Here is a 10,826-nt window from a genome sequence, read left to right as displayed (position 1 = left end):
CATTTTGGCTAGCATTGACATATTTATTTCATACAATGTGGAAAGTTTATACCTGCTCCTTACTTTCGACAACAATCATATCACCTTTTGACCTCAAATAGAAGTTCGAATATTGTAGAATTATTGAACCCTAGATGGTAGTTTATTTTCACACAAAAATGGAATATAGCTCTTTTCTTTACAGGGTTATTAGATAAGAATAATAAATTATTTGGACAATGCTATATTGTAACAAGTAAAAAAGCAGGAAATTCGGCGGAGCCGAACTTTAAATACCCTCCACCCTTTGGAACGAATCAGAAAATTTTCGAAAAATAAATCCATTGAAAATTCTGTTAAAATCTTCAAAATACCTTATATCGAAAGTTGCCGATATATGGGGGGTCATTCGATATTGTGGACCTATATAGACATATCGGTGTCTGGGAATAAAGTACTCACAAGGGACTCCTTATGTGGATTTTCAAATAATTCCATTGGGAAATGTGGCTAAAATCATCAAAATTCCCAATATCGGATGTACTGTTATATGGGGGGTATACAATATTGTGGACCTATATAGACAAATCCCTTTCAGGGGTTAAAGTGCTCACAAACAACTCCTTGTGTGGATTTTCAGACAATACTATTGCAAAAAATATCGCTAAAATCGTAAAATTAACGAATATCGGGCGTACCGTTATATGGAAGCTATACGATATCGTTAACTTATATAGTGAACTCTATGTCAGGTAGTAAAGTGCTCACAAAGAACACCTTGTGTGGAATTTCAAACAATTCAATTGAAAAATGTGGCTGAAATCATCAAAATACCGAATATCAGAGGGTACCGTTATATGGGGGATATACGATATCGTGGACCTATATAGATAATTCTCTTTCAAGGGATGAAGTAATCACAAGTAACTCCTTGTGTGGATTTTCAGGCCATTCCATTAGAAAATGTGGCTATAATAATCGAAATACCGAATATCGGTGGGTACCGTTATATGGGGTCTATACGATATCGTCGACCTATATAGATGATTCTATTCCGAGGTATAAAGTACCCATTAGGAACTCCTTATGTGGGTTTTCAGACAATTCCGTTGAAAAATTTGGATAAAATCATCAAAATACCGAATATCGGGGGGTACCGTTATATGGGGGCTATACGATATTGTGGACCGATATAGCCCATCTTCGAACTTAACCTGCCTGCAGACAAAAGAGAGATCTGTGCAAAATTTTAGCTTCCTATCTTAATTCGTTTGGACTGTGGCGTGATTACAACAGACGGCCGGATAGGGCTAAATCGTCTTAAAATTTTACGCTGATCAAGAATATATATACTTTGTTGAGTCTAAAATGATTATTTCGATGAGTTACAAACGGAATGACGAACTTAATATACCCTCCACACTATGTATGGTGGGGGGTATAAAAATAGTTATCAAGATATAATATGAGATCTTGAAATATTCATGGGGATATATCCAATATTAACATCAATTTGGAAATCCATTCAAGTGTAATAACCCCATTGACTTTGCTGCATGGATGTTTGTAGCCCAGGTCATTGTTCATTTTGCACGTTGCCCTTGTACGAACTTATTCTGGGTGTTCCTTTTACAGAAAAACACTTGTTGACCGAAAAAGTAATTTGGATATATTGCATCGAAGTGAACAATAAATGTTATAAATTTTTATTATGTTTTTGTTTTTGTTGTATACGTAAAAGTTTAAGATTCTTCTGTTAACAAAGGACTCAATAAAGTTGGTGTAAAGTGAAAAGAGAACATAAGTTTGAGAAAAAATAAATTGTTTAAAATTGTACGTAATGCCAGTTTGCTAGCGGATATTAACAAATATCATCCAGTATGTGAAGGACATATGTCGCAACTATGCACTCTTCACAGTTCAGTTCTACCTGTAACAAACATACGATTTTATTCGGATGTTTTGTATTATAAATTATGCCAGATATGATCGGTGATGTATGCATTTAAAACCTTACGGCGGACAAACTTTAAAATCGGGAGCTATATTTTAATCGTTTTCCCGTGAATTCAGTATATGACGGAAGTTTATAAAAACATTTTCCTCCCACTGCAACTTCTTAACGTAGTTCAAACATATTTAGGTAAGGCCTAATTACGCTCTCATGCAAACAATTTCAATTTGAATAAATTAATCTTCTACCCCTTCTCCCCGCATCCCAGTTGTTATAGGCTGTCAAACATTGTTCAGTTGGCAAATACTTAGGCGCGATTAAAAGTCAATTAATGTAATCGTCTAAAATCTCACTGAGAACAATCGTTACACCATCAACAAAAGCCGCACTAATAAGAGCAACAAATGGATTAAATTAACTGAACCAAAGACAACAAATGATAAAACTGATTAAGTGACAACACAACGATTGAGAGCTCAACAAAGTCTGCAGTGCAAAAGAATCCAAAAAGCTAAAACTAATACTTTTAGCAATAATGTTTAAGACAAGGGGAGGGTTGGTGTTTAGAATAATTATATATTACGATTTGATGGAAGAGCATTGTATATTAATTAGGGTCATTTTAATATTTAAGGAAAAACCAAAAGTAGAATGAGACAAGTAAAAAATATTAAGTTCGGCTGGGCCGAACTTTTAATATCCTCCACCTTAGGGTAAAGGAAACATTAGAACCCATTATGATTCACAAATACCAATTTTTGTACCCTCCACCAAAAAAAGTATGGAGGGTATATTAAGTTCGTCATTCCGTTTGTAACTCATCGAAATAATAATTTTAGACCCCACAAAGTATATATATTCTTGATCAGCGTAAAATTCTAAGACGATTTAGCCCTGTCCGCCCGTCTGTCCGTCTGTTGTAATCACGCTACAGTCTAAACGAATTAAGATAGGAAGCTAAAATTTTGCACAGATCTCTCGTTTGTCTTCAGGCAGGTCAAGTTCGAAGATGGGCTATATCGGTCCACGATATCGTATAGCCCCCATATAACGGTACCCCCGATATTTGGTATTTTGATGAGTTAGCCACATTTTTCAATGGAATTGTCTGAAAATCCACACAAGGAGTTCCTTGTGGGTACTTTATACCTCCGCAGAGAATTATCTATATAGGTCCACGATATCGTATAGCCCCCATATAACGGTACCCCCGATAATTGGTATTTTGATGATTTTATCCACATTTTTCAATGGAATTGCCTTAAAATCCACACAAGTAGTTCCTTGTGAGTACTCTACCCCCTGAGAGAGAATTGTCTATACAGGTCCACGATATCGTATATCCCCCATATAACGGTACCCCCCGATATTCGGTATTTTGATGATTTTACCCACATTTTTCAACGAAATTGTCTGAAAATACACACAAAGAGTTCCTTGTGGGTACTTTATACCTCGGCAGAGAATTATATATACACGATATCGTATAGACCCCATATAACGGTACCCCCGAAATTTGGTATTTTGATGATTTTATCCACATTTTTCAATGGAATTGTCTGAAATTCCACAAAAGGAGTCCCTTGTGGGCATTTTACCCCCTCAAAAAGAATTGTCTATATAGGTCCACGATATCGTATTTCCCCCATATAACGGTACCCCCCGATATTCGGTATTTTTGTGTTTTAAGCCATATTTTTCAACGGAATGGTCACAAGGGGTTCTTTGTACACAAGGGGTTCTTTGTGAGCACTTTACCCCCCGACAGAGAATTCTCTATATAGGTTAACGATAACGTATAGCCCCCATATAACGGTACCCCGCGATATTCGGTATTTTGATAATTTTAGCCACATTTTCCAATCGTATTGTCTGAAAATCCACACACGGAGTTCTTTGTGAGCACTTTAACCCTGAAACGGAATTGTCTATATAGGTCCACAATATCGTATATCCCCCATATAACGGCACCCTCTGATATTCGGTATTTTGATGATTTCAGCCAAATTTTTCAACGGAATTGTCTGAAAACCCACACAAGGATTTCTTTGTGAGCACTTTAACCCCTGAAAGGTATTTGTCTATATAGGTCCACAATATCGTATATCCCCCATATAACGGTACCCCCGATATTCGGGATTTTGATGAAGGAGTTCCTTGTGAGTACTTTACCCCCAGACATAGATTTGTCTATATAGGTCTACAATAGCGTATATCCCCCATATATCGGCAGCTTCCGATATTAGGTATTTTAAAGATTTTAACAGAATTTTCAATGGATTTTATTTTTTTGGAACTTACTGCTTTTTTACTTGTTAGATATATTCATGGGAAAATGTGCCAAAAATCATCAAAATACCGCTATATGGGAGTTATATCAAAACGTGGACCTATACATACAATGTTTCGCCACCGGAGCTAGAACCCATAATGAACTACTAATAGCAATTTTTAGACAAATCCGTGAAAATATGTGCAAAAACCAACAAAATACCGAATATCTGGAGGTACTTATATATAGTGGCTATACCAAAGCGTGGACCCAAACATACAATGTTTCGCCACACGAACTAGGACCCTTTATGACCTAATGCCAATGCCAATTTTTAAACAAATCCGTGAAAAAGTGTGGCAAAAATAATCAAAATACCGAATATTGGGCGGTAGCGGGGATTATACCAAAACGTGGACCGATATATCTCATTTTCAATACCAACCATCCTAGACACAATACAAATTGTTTTGCTAAATTTTGACGCTATACGTCAAATAATGTGGGCTGTATCGTGTTTTCAACAGACTGACGGACATCGTTAAATCGACTCAGAATTTTATGCTGATTATGAATATATCTATATAATCGGAATGACATAGTTAATATACATAGTATAAAAAGGGGACGGGACGACTATATCATACCCTACATCACTATGCATATTTAGTAGAAATTTGTTATTTTAAACTCTCTATAAATTCCAAACCCTATTATATTGAATGTTCAATGAAGGTCCATATTTTGGAATAGCGCCTTTGTGATATTTTGAAAACTTTACCGACATTATCCAAACTATTTCGCTGGAATTCGGACTTTAAAACAAAAGATGTTTAAATGTTGAAAGCTAATACTATTAACGCTTTTCTTTTACCAACTGCATCATCATCATCAGCATTATCATCCATCGGTAATTGTCGATGGGAAATGTCGATTCGGTTCAAAACTTATGCAATCACACATATCTACTAAATCATGTTCAGGGTAAACTTAAGTGATAGACATCTTTTGAAACCTCACTCAAAAAGGGCTAAGATAGAATATATTGGCCTATTCCATTATTTTCTGAACCAACACCCAAAAAGAGGGAATTATTTTCATAAAATCTTATCTCGAATATATTCCAAACTACTAAGGAAATCATAAATTTAATAAGTATTCTCTTTTAACAAAGTAAATACAGGAAATTACCAGTAAGAAAAGGTCAAAAGTCGGGTGGAACCGACTATACAGCTCCCGTAACAAAAATGTTTATATTGGGAATTTATGCGACAATGAACCAAATAACATTGCTGTATAGTGCATGATATGATTTCGATAAGGATTATATTAAAGAATTTTTATTAGAGCAATTGATATACCGAACCTAACCAATTTGGGCTGATATTACATATATGATGAGCGATAACCGTAAAATCAAATAAAGATGTATATCGAAGCTATATAAAAATCTGAACGAATCTCGATAAAATCTGACAGCACTTGCTTTTAGGTAAGTCGGAAGTGCAAAAAATTCAGTGCATTGGGTGATATTAGCCATTTGGTGCATAAAAAACTGAAATCGTATAAAAATATATATAGGACCTATTTCCAAATCCGATCTCCATTAAATTCGACGGAGGTATTTTTAAGCTCCATAAGTTGTCTGGTACCAAGTCTCATTCCTGTGGAGTGCATATTACCCATGTAAGGGACTTAAAACTCCAAATCGTATGAAACATAAATATGGGAGCTCGAGGTATATCTGAACCGATTTTCACAATATTTAATGTACTTGCTTCTAAACTGAATCCGGTCGGATGTGCCAAATTCAGGTCATTTGACTGATATTGGCCATTTTGTGCACAAATTATTCGAAATCGGTTGAATATATATATGGAGCTATGTTCATCTAAATTTAAACCGATTTTCACCAATTTCAATAGGGTTCGTCCTTGGGCCAAACAAATATCGTTTAGAAAAATGCATCTCAATCAGATAATAAATGTGACCTGCATGTTGTTCACAAAAATACATGGATATACGAATGGACGAACTGACATGCATAAATCGAAAGTGATAAGTGGAAGTGATTCTATGAAGATCCTCAAAAGTAACTATGGGTCTTCTTCTTTTTCCATTTTACAAATAAATATACAAAGACATAATAATTACGGAATTACCATATCTAAAAATAGTCGATATTTTACAACAACTTGAAAAACAATTGCGGAATGTTATACACCCAATTGTACTTCAGTTTTCGTCCTCATTACCGACATAATATACCTCGTCGCCCAGTAACTGGTTTTCAATATTCCTTCCTACTATTTTGTGTCATTGTGTGTGGTATGCTGCTGGAAGAGAATTGTTTTATTCCAATTTTTCTGGAGGCAATAAAAAAAATTACAATTTAAAATTTCGTGTGGCATTTACTGCGTATTGAGGACGAAAAGAGGAAGATTAAAATATTTTGCAACACGTGCAAAAAAAAAAAAAAAAAAAAAATCACATCAACAACAATGAACAGAAATACATTGTCAGGATTTTTCTGACGCCTTAAGGCATTACAAAATATGCAAATGACAGGCACAGAGACGGCAAAAATGAAAATTGTTTTAAAGCAAATGTTTAATTCTAACGAATTGAAGTTGTGATAGAAGTTTACATAACATTCGACTCTCTCCTTTATCGACTCTATCCTTTAAAAATATAATAACGTACGAAAGTACATTGTTATCTTTTTTATACCCTCAGCCATATGGCTACAGAAAGAACGGTTGCCGAAAAAAAACGTTTCTAGAACAAATCCGTTTCAGGATAAATCGGTTTCAGGGGTGTCCGTTGGTTCGTCTGGCTGGCTAGCTGGTGCGCATGATAACTCTGGAAGGGAGTATCCGATATACTCCAAATTTGCTACATTGGAATATTATTATCAAACTTAGATTGCATTTGGAGATGATCACTATCGGTCCACTCCTTCTGGTACCTCCCCCAGAAAGGATTTTGATTAATTATATCTCTCATAAAATGTGAAATAAACATGAACTTCTTTTCAAATCTTACACATGCCAACATTTTAGATAACATAAGATGTGGTGTGAACATTGGATACATCGATCCACTCCTTTCGAGACCTCCCCCACAAAGGAGTTAATTTTGAATAACCATAAAGCTTATAAAGTGCGAAATAAGCATCCTATTATTTTCAAACTGGTCACATCCCAATATTCCTTTCAACACAAGATCTGCTGTGAAGTTGCTAGATGCCGGAGCATACTTTCTGACACATCCTCGACAAAGGTTCTTTCATAGCTCGCGAGACATGTCAGCGATTCTTTTCAAACTTGGTATATCTAAATATTTCTCTCAACCAGAGGTCTGACGTGAATATGGAATTTATCGTTTCACTTCTTCTCGTACCACTCCCACAAGAGTTTATTCCCATAAAAAAAGCAACGACAGCAGAAACCTCTTGTTCGATACCTCCGACTTGTTCGAAACCTCGTCGTTACATCGCAACAGAACGAAAATGGACTCAAAAGAGCTAAGGAGTTGATTCGCTTGGCCGAAAGTGTTGATCTGCCGAATTTAGTTTTCTCCGATGAGAAAACATTCGTTGTTCAGCAGTTTGTAAACAAACGAAATGGTCGTGTTTACTTGCGAAAGAGGTTGACTAAAGATGTGCACCTTCGGTTAGCCACCAGAACTCAAGCGCCGGCCATGGTGATGGTGTGGGCCGCCATAACAGCCTATGGTCGCTCTCTATTCGAATTAATCGACCGAAAATAATCGCGAAAATATTCTGGAGGGTGTATTAAAGACTTGGGCACGCAAACATTTTGGCCGCAGACTTTGAACATACCATCAGGACTCAGCATCATCGCACGCGCCACCCAAGAATGGCTACAAAATGAGGTTCCTCGCTTAATTTCTAGCGTACAATGACCTCCAAAATCTCCGGATACCAATCCGTTGGACTATTGTGTCTGGAGTATTTTGGAAAGCAAGGTTGGCATTAAAAAATACCAAAGTGTCGATTACCTCAAGCAAGCGCTTCGCCGGGAATGGGCTAAAATACCGCAGAGCAACATTCGGGCAGCGTGTGACGGTTTAATAGGCCGTTATTCACGCCATAATTCGTGCCAAAGGTGACCAACGCAAACAAATCTAAACTTATTCTAAAATGTGATGCTATTTCCGACATTTTTTGCTTTTATTAAATAAAATTTAAAAAAAATGTTTTTTATCTCACCCTGTATGTATGACTATCTTCAAATTTCGCACATCCTAATATATTTTTCAGTATTAGATGAAGTCTAACACTAAGGTTCGAAAATGCATCATATATCTCATATAAGTGGATGAAGAAGTCAACATGGTCCAAATCGGGCGTGTTGTAATATTTATATCAGTTCAGATGTGAAGAGGATAACATTGCTCCAAATCTTCGGCATCATCTCCATAAACGACCAACTTTTTTAATAATAACAAGTAAGCAAAGGCTACAGTCGAGCGGGGCCGACCGTTGAATACCCTACAACACTATAATACAGTTTATATAGGCGAGATACTCGAAAGAATTCCACAAGATATTGTGACAAATAATAAAAGAAAACCATCAGGTTTCGTTCTCTAATTTTCGAATAATGGCAACTTAAACTAATTTAAATGGTCTTCCTAGACCTGGAACCAATATTTCCCAAAGACCTATAATCTCTCAGAAGTGGCAAAAGATTAACATTTATTATTGTTTTTTGACTGAAACGCATCTATATGAGATACAGACATTTGACTATATTCTTCAACGAAATCAGCGTTAACGAAATTGTCAGAAGTGCGTCTTTCCTGTATTTGTGAATTCTCCAAAAAGTCACTGGAATGGACATTTTCGTATTTTGTCTACAAAAGTTGGCAAACTATTTCCCACATTGAATATTTTTGGATGGCCATCCAAAACTGCTTGGCTTTTGCAATGTCCGGTAACCCCCATTCAAATGTGCGTGAGGATCGGTTGATAAATACAACCTGCTTACAATTTTGCAGTTTTTTGGTCCATTTCTACCCCCAAAATATATGGCGATTATCTCCAAAAAGAGTAGGCTTCTATTCTGACCCTCATCTTATGCCCATGCAAAATTTCGTAAGGATCGGGCCATAAATGCGATCTGTATATGATATCCTAACTACTTAGTTTTGTTAGCTGTAGAAATATTACCAAATGTTTAATTCAAAATGAAAATATGCCAAAAATATGACAAAATTTAAAAAATATGAGAAAATTTTAAAAAATCAATATTTTCATCTTCATAGAGATATTTTTATGCGATTTTTTAGACGATTTTTCTTTCCCGCCAAGAGGCCATTCTGAATTAATGAGAACTGTCGAAATCCGTTCAGCCGTTCTCGACATATAAGAGATCTTTCAAGCATATCTTCTTTTATAGACATATATATCGCACATATTTCGCTATATATCCAAATTGTTGGATGTTAACATCAATGTAAAGGTCAGAAGTAACCTTGTCATGGCTTTAGGATTTCGCCGGTATTTAAAATATTCGCGGTTTCATGAAAAATTTTGAATTTTTTCAACCCAAAAGATATGGTCAATTTTACCCGCTAAATATTATCCGATGACTACCCAAATTGGTAGGCTTCTTCTCCGCCCTAAACTCTAGATACATGCGAAATTCCGCGTCGATTGGTCAATAATTGCGACCTGTATATCTACTGCAAAATCCGAAATTTTTTCAGTATTTGGTCCATTTCAACCCCTAAATATTATGCGATCATCTCCAAAAGAAATAGGGTTCTATTCTGACCTAAGCCCCACCTCCATTCTAAATTTCGTGAAGATCGGGCCATAATTGCGACCTGTAGAGTGATTACAAATTAACATGGACAGACGGACAGACGGACAGACGGACAGACGGACGGACGGACATACATAGCTAGATCGACTCTGCTCGGCGAGCTAGGAAGATCCATATATACTTTCCTATATGGGAAACCAATATTTCGAGGTGTTACATAAATCCTGGCCCAATCAAACTTATAATACCCCCAACACATAGTGTTGTAGGGTATAAAAATCGGAATTTTATCTCTATATGTTCACCCAATTTCAAATATATTACCGTTGACTACATTTCGTATAATTATCGTACATATTTTCGAAACAACTTTCATATGTCTAGGCTGCACATGAATAGCGACCATGATACCAAATTTCAGATTTCAAGCATTTTCTTTTCACCCAATTTTCGTGCACTTGTAGTACACATTTTCAAAACCACCTTTTACCAGAAAGTTACCCCCAACAGGGTCCCCAAAACCTTCAAAATTTCAACTTCATCCGTTCAACCGAAACCAAATTATTTCAAATTTAGTTCCATTTGCTACAGTTCGTACACTTAGTACATATTTCCAAAGCCACCTTCATATATTAAACTAACTTTCCAATCTTGATTCTCATATCAAATATCAAGTTGTTAGCTCTATCTGCTCAAATAATAGCAAATCGTGCCATTTAAGAAGTTTAGTACCATTTCAGAACTTTTCGTAACCCTAAAGTTGGAATTTCTAAAAACCCTTTGGTTCATCTATTCTGCAATCTATCGATGACTCTTGTTTCAAATT

This window comes from Musca domestica, unplaced genomic scaffold, assembly GCF_030504385.1.
Source record: "Musca domestica strain aabys unplaced genomic scaffold, Musca_domestica.polishedcontigs.V.1.1 69, whole genome shotgun sequence".
NCBI lineage: Eukaryota > Metazoa > Arthropoda > Insecta > Diptera > Muscidae > Musca > Musca domestica.
The sequence above is the reverse complement of the archived record's forward strand: the minus strand, read 5'-3'. Positions refer to the sequence as shown.